Source organism: Mirounga angustirostris, unplaced genomic scaffold, assembly GCF_029215605.1.
Source record: "Mirounga angustirostris isolate CCGP_5_RB_7025 unplaced genomic scaffold, mMirAng1.0.hap1 SCAF_1, whole genome shotgun sequence".
Classification (NCBI taxonomy): Eukaryota; Metazoa; Chordata; class Mammalia; order Carnivora; family Phocidae; genus Mirounga; species Mirounga angustirostris.
In genome coordinates this window covers 80,357,462-80,384,804 of record NW_026991709.1, presented here as the reverse complement: position 1 = coordinate 80,384,804, position 27,343 = coordinate 80,357,462, and the positions used below count along the sequence as shown (strand labels likewise).

Here is a 27,343-nt window from a genome sequence, read left to right as displayed (position 1 = left end):
GCATGTGTCTATAAGTCTGAAATGAGTCTCTTGTAGGCAGCATATAGATGGGTCTTGTTTTTTAATACATTCTGTCACCCTGTGTCTTTTGATAAGAGCATTTAGTCCATTTATATTGAAAGTAATTATTTATAGATATGTATTTATTTTGATTCTGTCACTTTTTTATGGTTGTTTTTGTACTTCTCTGTTCCTTTTCTTGCCCTCTTCTCTCATAATAAGTTGGCTTTCTTTAGTGACATACTTGGATTTCCTGCTCTTTATTCTTTGCATATCTATTACTGATTTGTGGTTACCATTACATTTGTATATAACATCTTCTTCATATAACAGTCCATATTAAGTTGATGGATGCTTAAGTTTGAGCCCATTCTTTGCTCCTCTCCCTCCCACATTTTAGGTATCTAGTGTCATACTTTACATCCTTTTTGTGTGTGTGTGTGTGTGAGTCCCTTGACTGATTTTTACAGATATAGTTATTTTTATTGCTTTTGTGCTTCCTACTCTTCTTACTTTTACTTATGGTCTTTCCTTTCCACTCAGAGAGTCCCCTTTAACATTTCTGCTAGGGCTGGTTTAGTGTCATGAGTTCTTTTAACTTTTGTTTGTCTGAGAAACTCTATTTCTCCTTCTATTCTGAATGATAGTCTTGCTGGATGGAGTATTCTTGGCTGTAGATTTCTTCCTTTCAGCACATTGAATATATCATGCCACTCTCTTCTGGCCTGCAGTGTTTCTGCTAATAGCCTGACAAGTTTCCCCCTTTTTATGTAACTGTCTTCTTTTCTCTTTCTGCTTTTAAAATTCTCTCTTTATCACTACTTTTTGCCACTTTAATTACTATGTGTCTTGGTGTGGACCTCTTTGGGTTGATTTTGTTGGGGATCTCTGTGCCTTCTGGACCTGAATTTGTTTCCTTCCATAGATTTGGCAAGTTTTCAGCTATTATTTCTTCAAAGAAATTTTCTGCCCCCTTTTCTTTCTCTTCATCTTCCAGGAGCCCTATAATGTGCATGTTATTATGCTTGATGGAGTTGCTGACTTCCCTAAATCTATTCTCATTTTGCATTATTTTTTCTCTCATCTGTTCAGCTTTTCCATTACTCTTTCTTGCAGATCGCTGATTCATTCTTCTTCCTCTAGTCTACTATTTATTCCATCTAGTGTATTTTTAATTTCATTTATTGTATTCCTCACCTCTGATTTTTTTTTTTATCTCTTTGTTAATGGTCTCACTGATGCCTCCACTTTTTTTCTCAAGTCTAATGAGTATCTTTATGACCATTACTTTAAATTCTTTACCAGGCATAATACTTATTCTGTTTCATTTAGTTCTCTTGCTGTGACTTTGTCCTGTTCTTTCATTTGGGACATATTCCTCTGTCTTCTCATTTTTGTCTAACTCTCTGTGTCTGTTTCTGTGTTTTAGGAAAGTCAGCCATGTCTCCCGCTCTTGAAAGTAGTGGCTTTATGAAGAAGGGGTCCTGTATGCCCTGCAGTAAAATATCCCCTGTTCACCAGAACCTGATGCTTCAGGGGTGTCTCCTATGAGTGTTGCATGCTCCCTGCTATTGTGGCTGAGCCACTTTTTCCTTCAGTCCGGTCATCTTCAATGGTTCTCTAACAGTTGTGGGCAGGGTTTGATCCCTATGTTGTTAGTGGGCCAATCTGGGGCTGCCTTGGGCTTGAGTTTAGTCAGATCAGGCATTTGCCAGAGATGCAGTAGCACCAACTACAGGGCACTTTCCCTGTGTTGTCCCCTGAGAAGCTTTCATTGGTGGAGGGGGCCTGTAGTCAGACCAGCTATCTGCCCCAGCCCACTTGTGGAGCCACAGTCTAACTTATTTGTGTGGTTATCTTTCCCTCTCCCCAGGGCAGAAGTCTCTGGAGTGATGCTGGCCCCTTTCAGGGCTGCTTGCACACTGCCAAACTTGTGGCCCTGGTTTGAGTGGGCTCTAGCCAAAAGCCTATCAGAGCAGGCAGATCCACAACATGCTCCAGGACAGGGCTGCAGTGCCCACAACGTTGGGACACAGGGAAGAAGGGACATGCCTCTACTGCTGGGATGGGGCTGGCTGTTCAATGGTTCTCTAACCATAAAAATACTCAGGTGTGGGGCATGCAATTTTAACATGGTGTGTGCAGGGCCTCTGTGAGAGGGGTACCCACTGCTACTGCTGCCAGGACTGAGGCCCCGGAAAGTGCATGGGTCAGGAGACATGGTGTTTGCAAGGCTTTGCTTGGGTCTTCTTGGGGAGGGGACCTGCAGTCCTGGACAGAGGCAAGCTTGACTGAAGAGGGGGACAGGTCTTGGTGTAAGCAAGTTGGGAGAGGGGGGTGCGGGTGAGGGAAATGGCACCTGCCAGCTCTTTTGTTCCTGCAGGGCTCTCCCTGCAGTCCCTAATTCTCCAGGACAGTCTCTAAGATGAGTAAATAACTCTCCCTGTCATATGCCCCAGGCATTTTTCAAACTACTGCTTCTATGTTGTATCTCCCTGGGCTGTTTGTTGTGTTGTCTCTCTAAGGGCAGGGGCTCAGTTTCCTATCACTTTCCAGGCTTGCCCAGAACGAAGATTTTTAAAATTCCAGGCTTTAAGTCCTGCTGGTTGTGAGTATTCACAAAATTTGGCCCCTCTAGTTTTCAAAGCCAAATATTATGAGGATTCATCTTCCCCATGCAGGCTTCCCAGTGTCATAGTCTATTTCTCTCCCTTCTCTGAGTTCGCGGATCCCTCCCTCCGACAGACAATCCTGCCGGTCCCTTTAGCTTCCCACGTCCTCTCCACCCTTCTTACCCTCTTTGATGTGGCCTCTTCTTTACATTTAGTTGTGGAGTTTATTCTGCCAGTCTTTGGGTCATTTTCTGGGTTATTTATACTGATGTGAGTATTATCTAGCTGTATCTGTGGGACAAGGTGAGCTTAGGGTCCTCCTACTCCACCTTCTTCTCAGGCTTCTGGGCCCCTTTCAGATATTTTTAAAAACCTTTAATAGCTGCCTCTAACACCCAAATCCTTGCTCCTGCCCTACAAAGCCCACATGATCTGCCTTCTGACCATCTGTTTAACATCATTGTCTACCATTGTTCTCCTCACACAGATTGCTCCGGCTATATAAGTGTTTCTATTGCTTCTGGAATACATCAAACTTTCTTGTGCCTCAGGGTCTTTGCTGCCTGGAAAGCTCTTCCCCTGTATTGTTTCTTCCTTCTCTTCATTCAGATCTCTACTCAAATGCCTACTCTTCAGAGGCATCACTACCCCACTTCCACCACATCACTCTTCCTTTACCTTGAATGACTTCTAACAATATTGCACAATTTAATTCATTTTATGAAAAAATATATATTTAGGGGTGCCTGGGTGGTTCAGTCGGTTAAACTGCTGCCTTCGGCTCAGGTCATGGTTCCAGGGGTGCTAGGATCGAGCCCCGTGTCGGGCTCTCTGCTCAGCAGGAGCCTGCTTCTACCTCTCCCTCTGCTCTCTCTCTCTGTCAAATAAATAAATAAAATCTTTAAATATATATATACATACATATATATATACATACATATATATAAAACACATATATACACACACATACACATGATATATATAGTCGAATATATATACTATTTATATTCAGAATTATTTGTATGTGTGTGTATATTTTTGATAAAATCAACATATATATTCTTTCTCACTAGAATATAAGTTCTATGAGGGGGCAAGAACTTTGTCTTGTTCAGTGCTATATTGCCAGTGTCCAAAATAGTACCTAGTTGACATATAGTAGACACTTGGTAAATATTCATTTTATTAATATATTAGTGTCAGTTGGTGCCATTGAAATTTATTTATTTATTATTATTTTTTTAAAGATTTTATTTATTTGACAGAGAGAGAAAGAGACAGTGAGAGAGGGAACACAAGCAGGGGGAGTGGGAGAGGGAGAAGCAGGCTTCCCGCCAAGCAGGGAGCCCGATGCGGGGCTCGGTCCCAGGACCCTGGGATCATGACCTGGGATCATAACGACTGAGCCACCCAGGCGCCCCTGAAATTTATTTTTAAGAATGGGAGTTTTTTATTTTCTGAGTAGGTGATATAGTCACATGATTCCAAAACTAAAATATATAGAAAAGTGCATTTTTTTTAAAAAAAAAAGGTTTATTTATTTATTTGAGAGAAAGAGGGAGACAGAGAGAGAGAAAGAACAAGCACACACACGGGAGGGCAGGGGCAGAGGGGGAGAGAGGCTTAAGCTGACTCCACATTGAGCACAGAGCCTGATGTGGGACTCGATCTCACGATCCTGAGATCATAATCTGAGCCGAAACCAAGAGTTGGGTGCTTAATCAGCTGTGTCACCCAGGTGCCCCATAGAAAAGTGTGCATTGAAACATCTTCCTACCCCAGCTGGTCCCCAATCCATTCAGCTCCCATTCAAGACCCCAAACTACTGTTATTATTTTTCCATGTGTCCTTCCAGAGTTTCTTGATGTGTATGCAAGGAAACATAAATGTATACACAGATTCTTACCTTTCTCTTTTTACTAATACTGTTATACATTACTGTTCTTAATTTTTAAATTTGTAATATATGTTGAATCTCTTTTCATATAAGTATGTGGAGAGTGTCCTCATTTTTATTTATTTTATTTTATTTTATTTTTTTAAATATTTAAAATATTTATTTACTATTTCTTTCTTTTTTTTCTTTTTTCTTTTTTTATTCTTATGTTAATCCCCATACATTACATCATTAATTTTAGATGAAGTGTTCCATGATTCATTGTATGTACATAACACCCAGTGCTCCAAGTGTCCTCATTTTTAAATAGCTGCATAGTATTCCATTGTATGGACATACTGTAATTTATTTAACCAATCACCTAGTGATGGGCATATTGGTTGTTTTCAGTATCTTCCTGTTATAAACAGTGCTGAAGTTCACAACCTGTGCATATATCATTTTATACATGCATACAGTATATCTCTGATTAAATTCAGAGAGTATAATAGGTGCCATAAATATTGCTTAGTTACTTCCATAGGGATTGTACCAATTTGTACTCCCCCAGCAATGAATAAGAGTACTGTTTCCCATATCCTTGCCAACTGAGAGAGTTATCAGACTTTTGGGTTTTTGCCAATCTGATAGGTTAAAAAATGTTTTCAGCATAGTTTTTTTTAGAATTCATAATAAAATTCGTGTTAAAGTTTTTAAAAATAATTTTTAAATTTTAAATTGTGATAAACATATAAAATTCACCATTCACATTTTTAAGTGTTCAGTTCAACAGTATTAAGTATATTAACATTGTTGTGAAACAGATCTCCAGAACTTGTTCACCTTCCAATCTGAAACTCTATACCCACTAAATAACAACTCCCCATTTCCTCCTCCTTCTAGACCCTGGCAACCACCATTCTCCTTCCTGTTTTTGTGAGTTTGACTGCTTTAGATACCTCATGTAAGTGGAATCATACAGTGTTTGTCTTTTTGTGACTGGCTTCTTTCACTTAGTGTAAAGTCCTCAAGTTTCACCTTGGTTGGGTGCCTGGGTGGCTCAGTCGTTAAGCGTCTGCCTTCGGCTCAGGTCATGATCCCAGGGTCCTGGGATCGAGTCCCACATCGGGCTCCCTGCTCAGCAGGAGGCCTGCTTCTCCCTCTCCCACTCCCCCTGCTTCTGTTCCTGCTCTCGCTGTGTCTCTCTCTGTCAAATAAATAAATAAAATCTTAAAAAAAAAAAAAAAAGTTTCACCTTTGTTGCAGCAATGACAGTATTTCCTTCGCTTTTAAGGCTGAATAATATTCCATTATATACCTCACTTTGTTTATCCATTCATCCATTGATGGACATTTGGATTGTTTCACCTCTTGACTCTTATGAATAATGCTGCTACGACTATGGGTGTGCAGATAACATTTTGACTCAGGGTCCTGAGTTCAAGCCCCACATTGGGCATGGAGCCTACTGTAAAATAAATAAATAAATAAATAAATAAATAAATAAATAAATAAATAAAGTAAATCTTAAAAAAACAAAACATGATCATGGATTATAAAACTCAAAATTGTTAAGATGCCAGTTCTCCCTAAGTGAATGTATAGATCTAGTGCAGTTCCTATCAAAATTCCAGCAGGTGTTTTTGAAGAAATTGTCAAGCTGATTCTAAAATGTATCTGATAATGCAATAAACATTGCATAGCTAAAACAATCCTGAAAAGGAACAACAAGTTGGATGATTTATAGTACGTGATTTCAAGATTTAACTGTAAAGCTATTAACTATTACCAACAATGAACTATTGCCCTAAGAATAGATGAATTATCAGTGGAGCAGAATAGCACATCCAGAAATAGACCCACAAACATAAGGTCAATTGATTTTTGATCAAGGTGGCAAGTTAATTCAATAGGGAGTCTTTTTTTAATTTTTATTTTACTTTTTTTTAAAGATTTTATTTATTTGACAGAGACACAGTGAGAGAGGGAACACAAGGAGGGGGAGTGGGAGAGGGAGAAGCAGGCTTCCCGCAGAGCAGGGAGCCCAAGGCAGGACTCGATCCCAGGACCCTGTGATCGTGACCTGAGCCAAAGGCAGATGCTTAACGACTGAGCCACCCAGGTGCCCCAGGGAGTCTTTTTTTTTTTTTTTTTTAAAGATTTTATTTATTTATTTGACAGAGAGAGAGAGACAGGAGAGAGGGAACACAAGCAGGCGGAGTGGGAGAGGGAGAAGCAGGATTCCCATGGAGCAGGGAGCCCGATGTAGGGCTTGATCACAGGACCCTGGGACCATGACCTGAGCCAAAGGCAGACGCTTAATGACTGAGCCACCCAGGCACCCCAAGGGAGTCTTTTTTTTAAAGATTTATTTATTTGAGAGAGAGAAGGAAGATGGGGGGAGGCGAGGACCACTGAGGGAGAGGGTGAGAGAGAGTCTCAAGCAAACTGCCTGCTGAGCCGGGAGCCCCATGCGGGGTTTGATCTCTCAACCCTGAGATCATGACCTGAGCTGAAATCAAGAGTTGGACACTCAACGGACTGAGCCACCCAGGCACTCCAGAAACAGAGTCTTTTTAAACATGTTGCTGAATCAAATGGATTTTCTTATGGGAAAGTACGAAAAGAACTGTCACATCTTTATCTCTCCATACAAAAATTAAATAGACATTGATCATAGATCTAAACATAACAATCAGAACCAGAATGGTAGAAAAAAAAAAAACAATGGAAAATATCTTTGCAGTCTTGGGTATGCAAAGATTTCTTGAACAGGACATTAAAAGCACTAAACATAACAGTAAATAAAATTAAATGAGTTTATATATTTACTGCAAGACTTCTCAGAACCTTTAATATGTTAATGTTTCTAGTAAGAGGGTCATGCAGCATTTCCCTAAGTTTTTGCCACAGAATCCTTTTTTTCATTTGGAGCATTCAGCTAAACTGCAGGAGTCAGTATGCCAAAGAATATACTTGGAGAAGTTGTTGCTTTGGTTCTCTCCTCAAAACATACTATTTTTGAGAGCGTAATAAATTAAAGATCAGTTTCCCCCTCTTTATATTTTTTAAAGATTTTATTTATTTATTTGACAGAGAGAGCAAGAGAGCACAAGCAGGAGGAGCAGTAGAAGGAAAGAGAGAAGCAGGCCCCGCACAGAGCTGGGAGCCTGGTGCGGGGCTCGATCCCAGCACCCTGAGATCATGACCTGAGCTGAAGGCAGACACTTAACCATCTGAGCCACCCAGGCGCCCTAGTTTCCCCTGCTTTAGAATGAATTAATGTAATTGCATCTATTTTAACAACCAGAATAAAGAAAACCCTCTGCCAAAAGAACTGTGACTGCACTTTACTCCAAATTGATTGGTCAGCTAGCCAACTGTTAGAATTACTACTACTGATAGGATTCTAGGTCAGTGTCACATTAGATTGGAATTTACCATAGTAAAAGGAATAGAGTGATTGAAGGTGCCAGGCATTTTGCATTTTCTCTGCACTGGTTTCATGTTCTTGTTTGGTCTGCTCTGCCCTGCTTCCTTACTGTCAAACTCCAGCTTGTTAACCCTCACTCAGATACTCAACTCCTCCCAGTTCCTAATTGCTTGAAAGTCTTTTTTTCTGTGGCGTTTCTGGTCTCTGACTCATACTTCACTGTCCTAATCAGATTCCTTTACCTGCTGTTGCTGCCCATGAACTGATTTTCATGGAATATGGGCTTTCACATAAGAAGTAGGAGAAGAATCAGAAGAGAAGGTAGAACAAAAACAAAGCCAAACTTCACCCAAACCAAAATTTGGCCCAAGACTTTCCCTGTTAGGGAAAGAGATCTCAAGAAGAAGTCAAAATGGGGGTGCCTGGGTGGCTCAGTCATTAAGCGTCTGCCTTCGGGTCATGTCATAATCCTGGGGTCCTGGGATCGAGCCCCGCATCGGGCTCCCTGCTCGGCGGGAAGCCTGCTTCTCCCTCTCCCACTCCCCCTGCTTATGTTCCCTCTCTCGCTGTCTCTCTCTCTCTCTGTCAAATAAATAAATAAAATCTTTAAAAAAAAAAAAAAAGTCAAAATGGTATGTAATGGCAGTAGAAATGTATAAAGAACAGAAAGTTTAAGGAAGTGTCCCTATAGTATCTCTGGATTACGTTTTTAAAAATGAACTACTGTAATAGATAGTAGTTTGTCCTGAGTGTGGAAAGCTAATAATAACCAAATACAGAAATGTCATCTGTGTCATCTGAATAGAGTTTACTAGAAAGACTAGACTAGAAGTTAAGTAGCTTTAGTTTTAGATCTGCCACTAATTTCCTTTTTGATAAGTATATTCTTTTGAAGAGAAAAAAATATGCTCTCCCCCTCATTGCAAATATATATATTTGTGTGTGTGTGTGTGTCTATATGTATATGTACCCACACACCTACATACATAACAGGCTCTGTCACAGATATTTTTTCTTTTTTTTTTTTTTAAAGATTTTTATTTATTTATTGAGAGAGAGAGAATGATAGAGAGCATGAGAGGGTGGAGGGTCAGAGGGAGAAGCAGACTCCCTGCTGAGCAGGGAGCCCGATGTGCGACTCGATCCTGGGACTCCAGGATCATGACCTGAGCCGAAGGCAGTTGCTTAACAAACTGAGCCACCCAGGCGCCCCGTCACAGATATTTTTTCATGTGCTGTCTCATTTAATCATCTCTGTCCATGTCTCCACTTCCTCATCTGGAAAATGAGATAATAATATCTCAGTCTGCCTTCCTCACAGGACAACAAATGGAATGATAACCAGATATAAAATAGATTCCTTTGAGCATTATTCTGGAATTTAAGGAATAAATCTTGAATGTCACATTGTGTGATATATACCAGTGTTTCCATAGTGAAATGGTGTGGTGGATCCTGGTAAAATCCATTTCAAAATGTGTTTGCAATACAAACTTAGCAGAAACGATTTACACAGGATGTTTTATAGACATCAGAGACAATTACGGAACACCTGAAAAGTATGGAACGACCTTTTTTGTGCTTCTCAGTAAATGCAACATAAAGTAAACGTGGCCCTCATAGTACTTTATGACACACGTCATCAAAGAAAAACAGGCAAGAGAGATACCTGGGCAAATAGGTAGAGGCAGAGTAACAGTGTGGATGACAATAAAAAGAATTTTACATTAGATATTGAAAACCATTTTTTAGTCTGTATTAAGATAGGATAAACAGAAGGATGAGAAGTACCACAGAAGGCACCTGGGGCAGCGGGGGTCAGTTGGACAGATGCTTATTTAACTCTACTGCTTATTAACCTGGACCCGGGAGCTGAAAGAAACTTGATCTCTTTTCTAGAAGCCTGATCCTTTCTTATAATCAGAATGGAAGGTTTCAGAGCTACTGAAGGCTGTCTTTCCATTGTCCTTACAGCTTTCAGAATTTAATAGGATAATGGGGGTGGGAAAGACAATGGCTGCCAAATGTCTAGGAAACTACAAGCTTTTCTCACTAAAGTTTGCTTAGAACGGGGGGATCATACACTAGCAAACAAGTTCATCAAAGGGAGACCATAAAAAGTTACTAAAAATTGAGGGGTACCTGGTTGGCTCAGTCGGTGAAGCGTTTGACTCTTGATCTTAGGGTTGTGAGTTTGAGCCCCATGTTGGGTGTAGAGATTACTTAAAAATAAAATCTTAAATTGAAAAAGGCTGCCTATATAATCTATTATCCTGAAAATGATTAGATAATAAGGTTCATAGGAAGAGACATGAGAAACAAAATGGCTTATATGGCTGCTTTGAGAAAGCAAGATGCACATTAGTAGCAATAAATAGCAAATTGGAAATCACCGACCTATAGGTATGTGTTAATAGTGCTGGTTCACTGACTAAATAAAAAGACAGAAAACATGAAAATTTTACAACCCAGTACAGAAATTACCTTCACTCAATAGCATGACCTTTACATCCATCAGAGGAATTTTTCAATTTTGGTATTTATTTCTTATTTCTAGCATTTCCTTTTGATTCTTTTTTAATAGTTTGATGCTCTACTTCTCTACTAGATCCTTTAACAGAAGCCGTTATTGTGGTAACAGTTACAAGAGTCCATACATAAGTTAAAACTTGTAGAACTGTACACTATAAAAGTCAATTTTGCTGTGTGTTAATTCACAAAAAAAGGCTATGGCCTGTTCAAAGCAAAAATAACGTACAGTAGGGTTAAGAGCATATAAAGAAGTAAAATATATAACAACAAGAGTACAACGGGTGGGAATGAAGTAGTATGATATGAGGTAGACTGTAATATGTTAACATTATATAATGTAGTCTCTAAAACTGGTTCTCCAAGTGTGGTCGGCAGACTGGCAGTATCACCATCACCTGGGAACTTGTTAGATGAAATTCTCTTGGCTCCACCGTAGACCTAACTGAGTTACAAACTCTGGGGGTGTGGCACAATCTGTGATTCTGATACATGCTAAAATTTAAGAACCAGTGCTTTAGAGCAGTGGTTGGGAAATTTTTTCTGTAAAGGACCAGATAATAAATATTTTAGGCTTTGTGGGCCATATGGTCTCTGTAGCAACTAACTCTGCCTTGTAGCACAAAAGCAGGCACCTAGAGAGTATCTACATCAATTAGCAGGGGTGTATGCTAATAAAGTGTTATTTATACAAACAGGCCTGCTAGATTTGGCCCAGGTACTGTCGTTTGTTGACTTCTTTAGAGTATCCATTAACACATACAGGTACACGCACACATACACATACAGAGATACAGCTACAATGCCAAAAAAGAAGTAAAATGAAATATTTGAAGTACAGATCATCCTAACTTTGCAATGTGGGACCATAAAAATGTTCATGCAAGCTGAAATCATGCAAAGCGTTTTTAATACCAATGGGAAGAAATATGGTTGTTCTGTGACCCTGAAAAAATTTTTTTTGTCAAAACTTTTGGTGGGGAAAGGGGAAGAGGATATTTTATTTATTGGGAAGGGCCATTAGGGAACTTTCTAGGGTCCTAGAAATGTTTTAAATCTTGATTTGGTTGGTAGTTATAGATGTAGAGAATTATCAGCATTCATTAGATTGAACACTTGAAATCTGTGCATTTCATGTATGTAAATTATATCAACAACAAATTTTTAAGTACAAATTAAGGGTCTGGAATAAAATCTGCATTTTACATTAGGTAACATCCTTATTGCAGACAGACTAAGATAAATTACAAGGAATAAGTGAATTCTTTAGGAAGAAAGATGGGGCAAACAGTCCAGGCACAGGAACCATTCGCAACACTTGGGAAGAGGTATGGGAATGCATGATGTTTGGGAAACATTGCTCTATGTGATGGAGAGCCATCAAAAGATTTTCATGAGAGAATTGAAATAACCAGACTGTGTTTTAGAAAGATCACTATTCAATGAACTGAAGGGGAAAGGGAGTAGAAGTAGGGAGATAAGGAGGCTATTGTTACAGTCCAGGTGAGACATGAAAACTACCTCAGGCAAAGGCTGTGAGAATTAAGAGTAGGGCATAAACTTGAATGATATTTAAAATCAGTTGGGTTTAGTGATTGACTAGATTTATTAAAATATTAGCAAACATTTCTGAGCCAGGCATTGTGCTTTGGGCTGCCATGCCTCATCTTGTTTAACCTTTACAATAACAATATAGGAAGGTATTAGAATTACCACTATCATTGCTGTCCTCATCTCCATTTTACAGATAATGTCACACAATTCGCCCAAGTGACATAGCTTGAAAGTGACCCAGCCATGGTTTATAATATACACTTTCTCAGTAATGAAAATTCTGAAGATAATTTATTTCCAAAATTGCTAACACAAGAAAAAATAACAGAAGGCTAATTTCATGACCAAATTTAGAAAAGTCAAGCAAATTGTAAAATCAAAAGAAATACTTGATTTAAGTAAATCCTTGGAACACACAATCTATGCCATATTTTCAAGGGAACAATTAAATAAAATTTCACATAAGTATATTCCTTTCTCTCTATATTTTCCCCCCAAATCTTCAGTACCAAATATTAAGTTCATTAGTGTACACAAGAAAAAAAACATACAAAAGTGAAATCCTATTGCCGTATCATTAAAAGGAATCAATATTTTTTGCATAAAATATAGAAAAATACTTGTAATAAATAATGCTCAGAAATATTATAAACCAGAGATTCAATTTACATCCTATGAAAAGCCTCGAAAACCCTGCTAAAAGAAAGCTACACTGCATTAAGTTCCTCAAGAAGAAAATAGGTATCAATGACACTGATACATTTTAACATTTAACAATATAATTAAAAAATATATATAATTCAAAATAAAATTTTCAAGTAATTTTTAACAGTGGTCCTCAAATTAGTTAAATTAGTTTAAAATATGCATTATCAAGCAAATTATCACTCAGTATCTCTAATGAACATATACTCACTGATGAAAACTAGGTTATATCTAACAGTAGAAAGTAGTTTAATATCAGAAAAGGAGAGACTGGTACAGCCACTATGGAAATAGTGTAGAGGTTCCTCAAAAAATTAAAAGTAGAACTATAATACTACCCAGCAAGCCCACTAGTGGTTATGTATCCAAAGGAAATGAAATCAAGATCTTGAAGAGCTATCTGTTCTCCCATGTTCATTGCAGCATTGTTCACAATAGCCAAGATATGGAAACAACCTACGTGTCCATCAATAGATGAATGGATAAAGAAAGTATGGTATAATATACAATGGAATATTATTCAGCCATAAGAAAGGGAAACCCTGCCATTTGTGACAACCCAGAGGATATTATGTTAAGTAAACTAATTCAGAAAGATAAATGCTTTTCTTATTTATATGTAGGATCTGAAAACATGGGACTCAGAAACAGAGAGTAGACCAGTGGTTATCAGGGATTGGGAGGTAGGGAAGATGGAAGATATTGGTTAAAGGATTAATTGATTGTGGTAATCCTTTCATAATGAAAATATATATCAAACCATCACTTTGTACATCTTAAATGTATATAATTTTTATTTGTCAATTATACCTCAAAAAAACTGGAAAAAAGTTTTAAAAAGAAGTTGACTATTAATTTCATAACAAGATATGATTTATTTAATATTATAAATGCTGTTTAAAAATATTTGATAGATTACAAAATACTTTTTTAGAATTTGTAAATAAGAACAAAGTTTCCTGATTTATTAAAATCACACATATACAACTCTAAGTTTTTCAAAGCATGGGAAAATGTTTATGTTTTAATGTTAAGTTTAAAAAGCAAGATGCAAAACTGCATAAAAACCACAATCTTGACTAATTAATAAACACGCAATGAAAAGACTGAAAGGTAATGTACAAAAACATTAACAATGGTTATTCTGGCTTTTGGGGACCGTGATGCTGGAAAGGTTCTGGCCAGCCGAGGACATCAAGTCTCCCTCTCCTCCTCCCTTTCAACCTTTCCATGAAGCCCCTCAATAAAATGGTTTGATTTCCACCCCCCAAAAAAGAAACAAAACAAAAAAAACAACGGTTATTCTAGGGAGCTACTTTTAATATTTTCTTTTAATTTTTAAGAACAGAAAAAGATCATTTTTAAAAGAGTCCACACCAACCTCTTTGGGAAACTGGTAATATCTGTTAAAGCTGAACATGTACCTCATGCAACCCAGAAGCTAGTGACATTTACTGAACGCCTATGTGACAGGTCTTGTCCTGAGCACTTCATATGTATGTTGAATTGCAGTGGTGAGGGTGGGCATCCTTGTCTTGTTCCCAATCTCTGAGGAAAAGCATTTCATATTTCATCATAAGCATGATATTGCTGTAAGTTTTTTGTAGATACATTTTATAGTTTGAAGAGGCTGTCTTCTGTTCCTAGTTTTATGAGAATTTTCATTATGAAAAGGTGTTAAATTTTGTCAAATTCATTTGCTATGTCTTTTGGGATGATTGTATCGCTATTCCCTTTTATTCTCTTAATATTATATTGTTTGAGTTTTCTGACATTAAACCAACTTTGCATTCTTGAAATAAATGCCATTTCAGTCATGTTTTGCTATGTGTTTCAAAAATTCACTAGATTCATGGGGCGCCTCACGGTTAAGCATACAACTCCCTCTCAGCTCAGGTCTTGATCTCAGGGTCGTGGGTTCAAGCCCCATGTTGGGCTCCATGCTGGGCATGAGCCTACAAATCAATCAATCAATCAATCAATAAACACAAGCACTGCAGGTTCAATTTACTAGTGCTTGGTGGACATTTTTGCATCCATGTGGGATGCAATGAGAAATATCAGTATCTATGAAGGATATTGGTCTGTAACTTTTTTTTTTAAAGATTTTATTTATTTGACAGAGAGAGATACAGCGAGAGAGGGAACACAAGCAGGGGGAGTGGGAGAGGGAGAAGCAGGCTTCCCGCTGAGCAGGGAGCCCGATGAGGGGCTTGATCCCAGGACCCTGGGATCATGACCTGAGCCAAAGGCAGACGCTTAATGAGTGAGCCACCCAGGCGCCCCTGTAACTGTGTTTCTAATAATGTCTTTATCATGTTTTTGTACCAGGGTTATGCTGGCCTTCTAGAATGAATTATAAGGTATTTCCTCCTCCTGTGTTTTCTGAGTTTGTATAGAATTCGTATTTTTATTGGTAGTAGTGGGTGGTGATAGTGGTGGTAGTGATGGTGGTAAATGTTTGATCTTACTCCTTGGTAAAGCCATGTGGGCCTAGAGCTTTTCTGGGGGGAGAACACTTTTATTACGAATTCGATTCATTATGAATTCTTTAATAGATATGGGGAGACTTAGATTTTTCTAATTCTTTTTAAGTCAGTTTAAGTAATTCGTGTTTTGTTTTGTTTTGTTTTTAAAGATTTTATTTATTTATTTGAGAGAGAGAGAACACATGAGAGGGGATAGGGTCAGAGGACAAAGCAGACTCCCTGCCGAGCAGGGAGCCCGATGTGGGACTCAATCCCGGGACTCCAGGATCATGACCTGAGCCGAAGGCAGTCGCTTAACCGACTGAGCCACCCAGGCGCCCAAGTAATTTGTGTTTTTTAAGATCTATCCATATTATCTACATTGTTGCATATATTGGAATAACATTCATAATATCTTTGTATTGTTCTTAGTGTCTTTAGTGTCTGCTGTGATATCCCTTCTTTCACTCCTAGTGACAATTTTTTATTTGTTTTTTTAATTAATACACTATTTTTAGCAGTTTTAGGTTTATGAGAATGAGCAAAAAGTACAAAAAGTTTCAATATTCTTCCTCATCCCCACACTCAGTTTTCCCTATTATTAATATCTTGTAGTAGTATGGTACATTTGTTACAATTATAAGCCAATAACAATACATTTTTATTAATTGAAATCTGTAGTTTACATTAGGGTTCATTCTTTGAGTTGTATCATGCAGAACAGTTTCACTGCCATAAAAATCCCTTGTTCTCCATCCCTTTATCCTTCCTCCCTCCCATAGACTGCTGGCAACTGCTGATCTTTATACTGTCTCCATAGTTTTGCCTTTTCCAGAATGCCATATAGTTGGGATTATATGTATGTAACCTTTCAGATTGGCTTCTTTCACTTAACACAATTTGTTTTTTTTCTTGTTTCCCTATCAGTTTTGCTAAGGTATTGACAATTTTATTAATATTTTTTCAAATTATCTATAGAAAGTTTATTCATTTTCTGTTTCTTAATTTCATTGGCTTCTGTTCTTTATTATTTCTTGTTCTTTCTTTGGGTTTAGTTTGTTCTACTTTTCCCAGCCTTTTTTGGTGGAAACAAATCATTGCTTTTAAATTCTTCTCTAAACTACACATTTAAAGCTATAAAATTTCCTCTAAGTACTGGTTTAATTGTATCTCAAACATTTTGATATGCTTTCTTCATTCGCATTTAGTTTGAAATCTCATTTTCCTTGTGATTTGTTTTTTCACCCATGGACCATTAGATGTGTATTTTTTAGTATCCAAACATTACAGGCAATTTTTTAAATGATTCATTTATTTATCTTAGAGAATGAGTGTGAGTGTAAGAGCGGTATGAGGGCCAGAGGGAGATGGAGAGAGAGAGAATCTCAAGCAGATTCCCTGATGAGCATGGAGCCCGATGAGGGGCTCAATCTCACCACCCTGAGATCATGACCTGAGCTGAAACCAAGAGTTGATTGCTCAATCAACTGAGCCACCCAGGCACACCAACAGGGATTTTTTAGAAAAGATATCTTATTGATATATAAAAAAATAGATAAAAAGACTCCAGTCTTTTGAAATTTACTGAGAATCATTTTAAGGCCCTGAATAAGATCTATGTGGGTAAACCTTCTTTGTACAAATTCTGTAGTTGTTAAGTGTGGTGTTCTGTGAAAGTCAATTAGGTCAAGATGGTTGAGAATATTGTTTAAATCTATCTGCTTACTGGTTTTGTTTGTTTGTTTGTTTGTTTGGTCTAGTACTGTTACTGAGAAAGGGGTTTTAAAATCTCTATGATTGTGGACTTACCTATTTCTCTCTTTAGTTCTGTCAGTTTTGTACTTGGAAGCTCTGCTGTTGAGTACAACGGTATTTAGGGTTGTTAGGTCTTGATGAAGTGGCTCTTTTATTTTTATTAAATCTCCCTTTTTATCTCTGCTAATACTGTCTTGAAATCTACTTTGTCTAACTGATAGTATATAGTTACAGGAGCTTTCTTATGCTTAGTGTTTGCTGGTATACCTCCTCCCCCCCACCCCCCACCTTTTACTTTCAAATTGTCTGTGGTTTTATATTTGAGGTGTCTTTTTTATAAATAGCATATGGCTGAGTCTAGCTTTTTTTTTATCCAGTCTCACAGTCTACCTTCTAGTCCTTCTATATTTAATGTATTCAATGATATGGTTGCACTTAGGTGTACTTTTTTCTTTGTTTTCTATTTACCCCATCTGGGTTTTGTGCCCCATTTCCTTCTTTGACTGACTGACTGATTGAAGTTTATCAAATATTTTGTAGTATTCATCTAATTGATTCATCAATGACTGTTGAGCTATATCTTTTATTTTTATTTTTTTTAAGATTTTATTTATTTATTTGACAGAGAGAGCACAAGTAGGCAGAGCAGCAGGCAGAGGGAAAGGGAGAAGCCGGCTCCCTGCTGAGCAGGGAGCCTGACACGGGGCTCGATCCCAGGACCCTAGGATCACGACCTGAGCGGAAGGCAGACGCTTAACCATCTGAGCCACCCAGGCACCCTGGGCTATATCTTTTAAATATTTTTAGTACTTGCTCCAGAGATTTTACTACGTATCCTTAAATTATTATAGTCTATTTATTAATAAGTAGATATAAAATACATGACAGTAAGAACACAAAAGATGGGATGTAGTAGAATTATACTGTGTTAGGGTTAACATGAGGGATACTTGCAGCATTGAAACTCTTTAGTTTCTTAACTGTGGTGGTGGATAAATGAACCTACACAGATGATAAAATCATATAGACTGTAATATACCCCACCCACCTACACACACACACACACACACGTCCAAATAAAACTGAGGAAATCTGAATAAGACCAGCAGATCATATCAATGTCACTATACTGTTTGTGATACATATTATATTCTAGTTTTGCAAAATGTTTCCATTGGGGAAAACTGGACAGAATTTACAAGGGATCTCTCCATATTATTTTTTGTAACTGTATGTGAATCTGCAATTATTTCAATAAAAATAAAAAATGTTCTTGCTGCAAGGTAAGTGAATTTCATTGCTAAAGTAAGGGGCTTTCAGGTATCAAGAAAGAAAAAATACAAAGCACATTTCTACTTTGATTTCTGTATTACAAAAATAGAATATTCAACACTACTTCTTAGTTACTATTGCCTGCTTGGTAGAGCGTGGTAGAAGGGATTCGGAACAGTATTTATCAACATGCCTGCACTTAAGTGTGGCAGAGGCAGGTCAGCTGTGCACCAATAGGTCTTCACTGCCCAGGCCTACGGGGACTCTCATAAAAGTAACTATTGGAATATCCAATCCAACCTGCTGTGTTCGTGAAAGACTGGGTTAAAATTATGCCAGCCCAAAAAGATTTTATCCTGTGCGTAAGAATTTATAAGAAAAATCTATAACTTTATTCAACCAACAAATGTTTCTTGAATGCCTTCTGTTTATTTAACTACTCTGCTAGATGCTGAGGACACAGGAATGAAAATGACACAGTAACTGACTTTAAAAAGCTTAGGGTTTAGTGAAGAATACAAACTTATACTCCAGTCATTATAATAGAAACGTGTTAAATATGCACAGGGTGCTGTGGAAACAGAGGAAGGACCTCCAACAGATCTAAAAAGGTCATCAAGGGTTTCTGAAGGAAGGGGTATTTGAACAAAATCTTAAAGGAGAAGTAGTAGAAAGACAGACCCGACAGGGCCCTCTAGGGAGAGGCAATAGCAAGGTCAAATACCTATAGGTGAGGAGAATAAGCATTTCAATTTGGCTGGAGCCTAGAACTAGGAGTGGTAGGAAATGAGGACAGAGAAGGTGGTGGGATCGCTTCAGAAATAGCTTTATGTGCCAAGGTCAGGAGTTTGTACTTTATCCTGAGGATTATGAGGAACTTCCTTTACATATTTTAGGGCTTAAGTGTGTACCCTTTCCTCTTATAAGGCACCAGTCATTGGATTTTAAGACCCATACTCTATCGAGTATGACCTCATATTAACTTAAATAATTACATCTACAAGGACTAATTCCAAATAAGGTCACATTCTAAGGTTCTAGGTGAATATGAATTTGGAGGGGCACACTCTTGTTCGCTGTGGTGGGTTGAAGTATAAGACGAGGAGAGGACACGCAGATATACACATAAAGAAGAGGGCCATGTGAAGACAGAGGGAGAGATTGGAGCAAAGCAGCTACAAACCAAAGAATGCCAAGGATTGCCAGGAGCCACCAGACCTTAGGAAGGGGCAAAGAAGGATTCTTCCCTAGAGTCTTCAGGGGGAGCATGCCCCTACTAACACCCTGATTTCACACATCTCACCTCAAGAACTCTGAGGGAATACACTTCTGTTGCTTTGTGTGTAATTTGTTACAGTAGCCTTAGGAAAGTACTGCAATATGTAACCCACATTCTATGTATTATGGGTTCAGCTCCTTGTCATAGTTTTAAGATATTTTTATTCCTTCAAGAGGCAGAGCCTGATTCCTCACCCCTTGAGTGTGGGCTAGATCTAATGACTCACCTCTAATGAATAAAGGGAGAATGAGGGTATCCAGGTTTGAAGACCAGACCAGGGCTTGGCAAACTATGGTCCATGGGCTGGCCGCCAATTTTTATAAATAAAGTTGTATTGGCACATACCATGCCCATTTGTTTATGTACTGGACGTGGTTGTTTTTGCATGAAGACGACTGAGGTGAGTAGGGTTTGCATGCCATATAGAGACTATAAGGCCTGCAAAGCTAAACTATTTCCCGTCTATCCCTTTAAGGAAAAGTTTGCCAATCCCTGAACTAGGTCATAAAAAGCACTGCAGCTTTTTGCTCGCTCTTGATAACTTGCTCTGGGGAAAGCCAGCTGCCCTGTCACGAGGACACTCCGGCAGCCCTGGTGAAAGGTCCACATGGCAAGGAACAGGGCCTCCTGCAAGCAGCCATGTAAGGGAACTGCATCTGTGGTCAACAGCTTGACCGAAACTTCCTGAGACCCTGAGCCAGAACCACCCACCTAAGCTGCTCCCAGATTCTTGACCTTTAGAAACGGTGTGAGATAATACATGTTTGTTGTTTTAAGCTGTTGAGTTTCGGGGCAGTTTGTTATGCTGCAACATGTAACCAATCCTCTCATCCACCCCTTCTGCAGTTTTGAAAGCATCCTGTGAGCGGCTCCGCATGTCTTATCCATGCCACAGGCTTTGGCTATTTTAGAAACATACCAGGGAATGAAACCTTTGTATAAAGAAACTCCCAGATGACATAGATAAGACTTTTAGGAAACAAAGGATAGTGGCAAGCAAGTGCTCTATTTGCCATATTTTTCGTGATCCTCCTTATTAACTAACATAGCACTAGGTGTGATCATGGCTACTGAGATTGTCTGTCGCTGACAAAATATTAGGTTTGTAACCATGCTTATTTGACTCATCAGGCAGGATGTTTGCTCTGTTATGTTACTCACTATTATTTATATAAAAAGGAGTATGAGATAATGCCATTATAATCTTTATTAGGTGTGTCTCGAGGGTTTTAGTTGCCCTCTGTAAGTGTAAACCAAGTTGTCTCTAGCTGGGATGGTGTTGAGTTGTGTGGGTATGTTAGTTTTCTATTGCTGCATCACAATATTATCACAGACTTAGTGGCTTAGAACAACACACATTTATTACCTCCATTTCTATGGGAGAGGACTCTGAACATGGCCTAGTCGGGCCTTCTGCTTAGAGTCTCACAAGGCTTCAATCAAGGTTTAGCCAGGCTGGATTCTCATCTGGAAGTTCTACTGGGGCACTCCTGTGGTTGTTGACTGCATTCAGTTCCTTGTGGTTGTAGGACTGAGAGCTTCAGTTTGGGGAGTTTTTCCCCTTTGGTTGTTATACCTCTTGGCCAGAGGGTGCTGTCAGTTCCTGGGAGCCACCGTATTTCCTTGCCATGTGGGGTTTCCCAACATGGCCACTTGCTTTCTCACAGCTAGCCAGTGGAAGATCTCAGCAAGACAGGCACTGTGGTTTTAACTAGCATCATCACAGAATTATGTGCAGGTAATCACATACATCCCAGCACCTTTTCTGTATTTTATTGATGGGAAGTAAGTCTCATTCACTCTCAAGGGCAGGCATCACACAAAAGTGTGAACATTAAGAAGCAGAGGGCATGGGAGCCACCTTACGAATATGTCTGCCACAGTGGACTTGGTGATAATGCAAATCCTACCTGCAGGGTGGAATTAATGTCTCACCAAAGATAATTGCTGCACCTAAAGAAAAAAAAAAAAGAATGTAGTGCATTGTTTTTTGTTCTGGGGGTTTGTTGTTGTTGTTGTTTTGTCCTCTGTGCTGCAAATGGTTGACACCTAGGAGGGTGTTGAATTAGAAGAATGGAGGGAAAATAAATAGAGATGGGAGAAACAAAAAGCAGAGGAGATAAAAGATACAGCTAATCCTAAAACACACCTCCAGGCTGGAAAATACTGTAGCTGGAAACAGCTTGGCATGCAGCTAGGTAGACTGACATAAGCAAAGTCTTCCTGCATATGGGGAGCCTAACGTACCATTGCCAGCAGCACAAAGAGCCCATTTCCACAGGGTCACAGATAGAGCGTAACAAGTTCTATTATTTGTTCCTTTTCAATCATACTGGGATAGGTGGTATTCAAGTTTTAGTAAGACCTTAGAATAAGAAGGGTAACAGTAGATGTGATAGATCCCAAATCTACCTTGATGTGTGACATGCATTCATTCATTCACTCCGTGAATTTCGACTGAATGCTTACCGTACGCGAGGCCCTTTGCTAGCGCTGTTCAATCTCACATGTCTATGATGTGTGGCGATGCAAAGAGTGCCACATCTACTGGCGACACCTGCCATGGGTGTGCGGGGAGCAGTAGAGGCACCTGTGTCTAGTTCTGCCGGCCCTGGCATCTAGTGTTCTTATAAGAAGTTGGGTGGCAAAGGACAGGAAAGTAAGTAGGTAAGTCACAGGAAATTTTCGAAAGGGAGAGAGACATGGACATGGCAAAGGAGAAGGCTAGCCAATAAGAGACTGAAGATGATATATTTATCTGTGCCCAAAGAATCTGATAGATAGTAGGGACTCAGTTATATCAGTTGTCTTACTTCTCTCTTTACACAGTCTCTCCTCATTTTTTTTTTTTTAATTTTCTTAAACATCTACTGTTCTACTGTGTGTCAGACATAGTAGTAGACACCATGATAACCAATGGTAACCAAACTGAATATAGCCCTGACCCCTTTCCCTTTATGCCTCGTCCAGCTTGGAACACCATTAGCCATTTCAACAATCCTTTCCTCCCAGTCTTCCTTCCTTCACTCTTTGTCAACCTTTGGCTCTTACTCCTCTGACTGTGCCCAACCCAGAGTACTTCCCTAATCATGTTTTCTGCTGCCATGATTGTTTTGCCTCCTCAGTTGGGTCCTCACTGCTGATTGGTGGCCTTTAATTCATATCTATTCACATTTCCCACAGCAGCTATCCAAACCTCTTCTGTTCCCTGTGATTCCAGCTCTGTCCCCCTCTTTCAGCAGGTTACTGTGCCCCCTGAGGGGGTTTCCCAACTTCCTTTCTACTCCTCTTATAATATTCCATTGCCATCCTCACTTTTCTATTTTCTTGTAAAATGAAATAAGTAAATACACACACACACACACCTTCTTGTCAAGGCTTTTAGTCCCAAACCCTCCTACCTCCTCAAAGCCTATGCCAGCCATGACCATCCCTCATTCTGGTGAAAAGATATGTTACCTACTACAGCATAGTATATTACAAAATTGTTTCTCAGCAGCTGTGTCTTGAAACTTTGATATCTCCTTTAAAATTACAGGGGAGGGCGCATGGGTGGCTCAGTCATTAAGCGTCTGCCTTTGGCTCAGGTCATGGTCCCAGGATGCTGAGCAGGGAGTCTGCTTCTCCCTCTCCCACTCCCCCTGCTTGTGTTCCCTCTCTCACTGTGTCTCTCTCTGTCAGATAAATAAAATCTTAAAAAGATAAAATAAAATTACAGGGGAAAAACTATAATAAGTTTTTTAAAGTTAGAATAAATAAGTTAAAATAACAATAAGCACTTATTGGCAACTTTTAAAACTTCATTTTTTCCAAAAGTAATACAATTTGTACCTCATAGATAATTTAGAAATTTAGATTAAAAGGGAAAAAAATAAAATCATCCCTATCCTAACCATGGTTAATATTATATATAGTCTTCTAGGTGTGTGTGTGTATATATATGTGTATTGGATCACATAGTACCTATTATTGTGTTACCTTCCTTTTTTCACACTTTATCATGAAATCTTTATAGCTAGACCCTTTTTGCAAATTTCTGGTTACTTGTTTAGAATAAATCCCTTAGAGTTGAATTTTGGATCAAAGGGTATTTACAATTTAAGCCTACTGATACCTCTTGCCAAATAATTATACTTCAAAGAGAATCTGGTATCTCATTTTGTTTTAATTTGCAGTTCTTTGATACTGAATTTACACATTGTCTTCACTGGTCATTGCATCTCTATTTTTGTGAATTGCCTGTTCATGAACCTTTTCCTCCTTCCCCCACTTCATTTGTATGTTTATCTACCTTGATAATTTTTGAACTCAGAGTTGTTCAAATTAGTAAAAGTGTATTTTCTATTTCAGTTTTCCAGTAGCTATGAATTGGGTTTTTCTGAACACAAAAGATAGACTAGTTTTTGCATATAAGGTAGACCAGAGAAAACATATCTGTCAAGCTGTGGCTTGTTCTTAGCTTATTTATCCTCTTTATGCAACATTAACTTATTGATCATCATTCAAGTTCTTGGAATAATTAGTAGCTTCATTAAAAGTAAAACATAATGACGTTGATCTCAGTCTACTTGTCTGACTTACAAATATTCTTCAGTAATATACTGCATTTTGTCTTTAAAAATTTTCCAGCATATTTTTCAAGTTTGCAGTAGGTGGCAGCAGCAGAAAACATTCTTTCATTTGCTTCAAAATGTAATCAGGCATTTATGGGGGACAGTATAAAGGAACTTGCCCTAAATGTGAAGAGCTTTGTCATGAAAGCTACTCAGAAATGTACATTCAGCATGAGGTCTGTGAGTATTTCATAGCCTACCTAAAAATGCATTTTATTTTTCAAATGTTGCAGTATTTACTAATTAGGCTATGTTTTACTATTTTTTTTCTGGAATCTTCTTCTCCCCTCACACACATCTTCTTATATTTATAGTGAGAGTAACTTCAAGACACCAGCCTCTTTTCCAGAGGAGTGACCTTTGGAATGATGACCATTTAATATAGAGCTTTGAGTAATTTAATACACTAAAAATACATGCTAAGAAAAGGTGGCCTTTTTAGGCCACTCCTTCATTATGGGTTGTCTTCAGTGGGGCTCCACTTTGCTCATTTAAAAATTCAGGGCCAATACATGTTTCAGGAGTATTCGTAATAATTTTCTTTAGATCTTAATACTCCCCCCGAAGTTGAATAAGCATTGTCTATGATCCTTTCACAGCAGGGGCAACCAACACCACAACAGGGGACTTGGGAACACAACCTGCTTTTGTTTTCAGACTACAATGACAGGTGGATATCGTGTTCCATAGGCCAGGAGGGGTGGCTCTAAGACAGGCCCTGAGATTGTGGGCTTTGAGGGGAAACAGGAACACTGTGTACTGTGGCTAATTGAAAGTGAATGATGATTCTGATGGCAGAGAGACCAGGTTATTCTCAACTAGACGCTATAGGAAAAATATGGAACTGTAAGCAATGGCTTCCTTGTCTACCTTTTCTTAAGATTGCCTCAGAATGAAAAAGAACAGAGTGGGATTCAGGAACAAAGTGAAGGTGATCAGGATTCCATCCAAGATCAAACTCTCTATGTGAACATGTAATAAGAAAGGAAAGTTTCCAGTTCCAGACTGTAAAGTTCTTCAGGGTACTATGTATTTATCACCAGATCTCAGCTCAATGTCAGCACATTACTGAGTGCACAGTGAGTTTTTATGAATGACTAAATGAAGTTAACTACCTCAGAGCAACCCTCTCCTTGCATCCTTTCCTTTCATATCTCCCTAAAACTGCCCCCCCCCCTTTCTTCATGTGCTGTGGAGCAGACCCTTCCTCCTCAGCAAGAGTAGAGCTTCCCAGAGAGGCAAAGAATTCTTTCTGGCAAAGAATTCTTGTTGTTGTTGACCAGCCAACACAGAAGAGGTGCCTAGGCTGAAGGCTTTGGGGATGGTTTTTAAAAGATTAAAACATTAAAACTTCCTGGGCTAAGGGAAAAAGGAATTTTCTAAGAATCGAAAATATATTTTCAGGCCCTGACATGTTTAATTAGGTTTCAGTAAAACATTTAAGAACTGATTCAAGTATTCTGCAGTCATATTTTCTGAATTGCAAAAGACTTGTTATCAGGAGTAAACTGCTTCTATAATCCTTGTATGACCATTTCCACTTAGAGCTTGTTGAATCGCTGACTAGTTGTTTGGGTCTATGTTCTTGTTTCTTTGTTCTTGTTTTAGTAGTACCATCTCGTTATTCTAGAATTTTGTCTCGTGTTAGATTTCAGTACCTTTGAGACAAAACTTGTGACTTTTAAAAATCCTTGCTGGCTTTCCTTTAGAACTGAGGACAGTATTCTATATCCCAGGAGGAGTACTGAGTGAGTCTTAACTGTGTCAAGAAAAGAAAGAGGTAGCATTCGTAGTCACTGTTATCTTACAGACAGAGAGACGGGATGATGTACTACAAAAACACTCAGGAGACCTGGGATCAATTCCTGGCTCTGGAACAAATTCCAAGACTATGGACAAATCCCTGAACCTCAATTTCTTCATATGTAAAAAAAAAAAAAAGAGACAGAATAGATTTGACTTCTAAGGTTTCTCCCAGTCCTTGATCCTCTGAGTCAGTATTTCTTCTCCAGATGTCTGGAACAATCATTTCTTCTTTGTCTCATTTAGGAAATAGCCATATAACACTAGGTAACAAGATACATTAGTTGGGATACAGGCTAAACAGCAGTAGCAGTCTCAACAAAATTTGGTGGCTCAGAAAAGGAAGACTGTTATATCAGCCTTCATTAACAATCCTCAAATAGGCAGGTATTTTGGTACAGATAGACGACTCTGATTCACTAGAACATTCAAAGCCCAAAGTTAATGGTTTTGATGCTCTGCTATTGCCTGGGGGTATTATCATCTGCAAGGTAGAAGCTGACTCAGCATGGGAAGGAAAAGAGTCCAGGACCAGCAACTTAGCTTCCTGGATAAGAAGACCTGGAAGTTGCACACCTCACTTCCGCTCACATCGCATTGGCTAAAGCTCAGTCATGTGGTCACATCTACAGCCAGGAGAATAAAGTCTTCAGCAGCATAGCATGCACCCACCTAAAACTTTAAGAATGGGGGTGGGGTAAAAGTTCCATACCTAAAAGGAAAGAGAAGAGATTGAATACGTGGGGGACAGACTCCACTTTCTGCTATAATTTTAAGCCACAATAACAACTTGTATTTTGCTGCTGATTGTGCTTCTATCTTATTTAATGAAATAAGCTGAGATCGGGATCTGTGATTTATTTGTATATATACACACCCCACAGCACATGTCAAGGTGTCTTGAACATAGATGGCATTCAACAAAAATGTATATTTGATTTATATATTGATTTTTCAGGGCATGAAGTAACCACTATGTTCACACCACCCCCACCTATAACCTGCTCTATCTACTTATTGCTTGTTTCGTGGATGTTACATGTAAAACTTCAGTTCTCAATCTAGTTGAGGAGACTTGATTGGGAGCAGATTGCTACTAGTAGCAGCCACTGTCTTTTGCTGGTAGTAGTAAAGGTGGTTTACCTATTTTTGGGTAGCATGATTACATGTAATGGAAAATCAAGAGCTTTCCAGTGTGGCTTCATCATTTGGTTTTAAGTGTATTCCCTAGACATCACATGTAATTCTATTTATGAGTAAACTTTAAAACAGATACTTCCCTGAAACAGTTTTGGGTTCTGTCTTCTCTGTTCCCTTCATTAGTGTTAATAATAAACAACTGACTGTGGTGCTGAGTGTGAGTCTATATAGTGTGAGCCTATTTATGGATAGTCGTGTAAGGGTCCTTTTAAAAACAGGCCAGTTTTGACTCCGTGTTAACAGG

The 27,343-nt window shown here is 38.7% G+C and overlaps 1 protein-coding gene across 11 annotated transcripts in view; it reads left to right on the top strand.

Annotated features, from left to right (window-relative positions):
• The window catches only part of MAP3K13 (mitogen-activated protein kinase kinase kinase 13), a 167,206-nt gene that overhangs the window by 37,989 nt on the left and 101,874 nt on the right, over window positions 1-27,343 (top strand). For 7 of the 11 annotated variants that reach the window (XM_064584064.1, XM_064584068.1, XM_064584112.1 and 4 more), the window contains one exon: window positions 5,392-5,452. The exons of the other annotated variants lie outside the window; for them this stretch is intronic. The gene's annotated coding sequence lies outside the window, so the exon portion shown is untranslated. The remainder of the gene's footprint in view (window positions 1-5,391; window positions 5,453-27,343) is intronic. 11 annotated transcript variants of the gene reach the window in all.